This window comes from Acanthamoeba castellanii (assembly GCF_000313135.1).
Source record: "Acanthamoeba castellanii str. Neff unplaced genomic scaffold scf7180000084470, whole genome shotgun sequence".
Lineage (NCBI taxonomy): Eukaryota > Discosea > Longamoebia > Acanthamoebidae > Acanthamoeba > Acanthamoeba castellanii.
Genome location: NW_004457628.1, coordinates 3,422 through 3,640, shown reverse-complemented (window position 1 = coordinate 3,640; position 219 = coordinate 3,422).

Here is a 219-nt window from a genome sequence, read left to right as displayed (position 1 = left end):
CTTGATCAGGAAGTACCCAAAGTCCGAGATGTGCATCTTTTCTCCGCCGAAACAGAACAGAACAGAGAAAGTTTGGAGTTTGTGTTGAACGTTGAGTTATTTGATGGGGCCACGGGCCGCAGGGCGCGGGGGGGAAGGTATACCTCGAGCCACATCTTGATGAAGTTGATCACACGGAGCCGAATGGGCACCACGGTCTGCGCCTGCCACTCGGCCTCG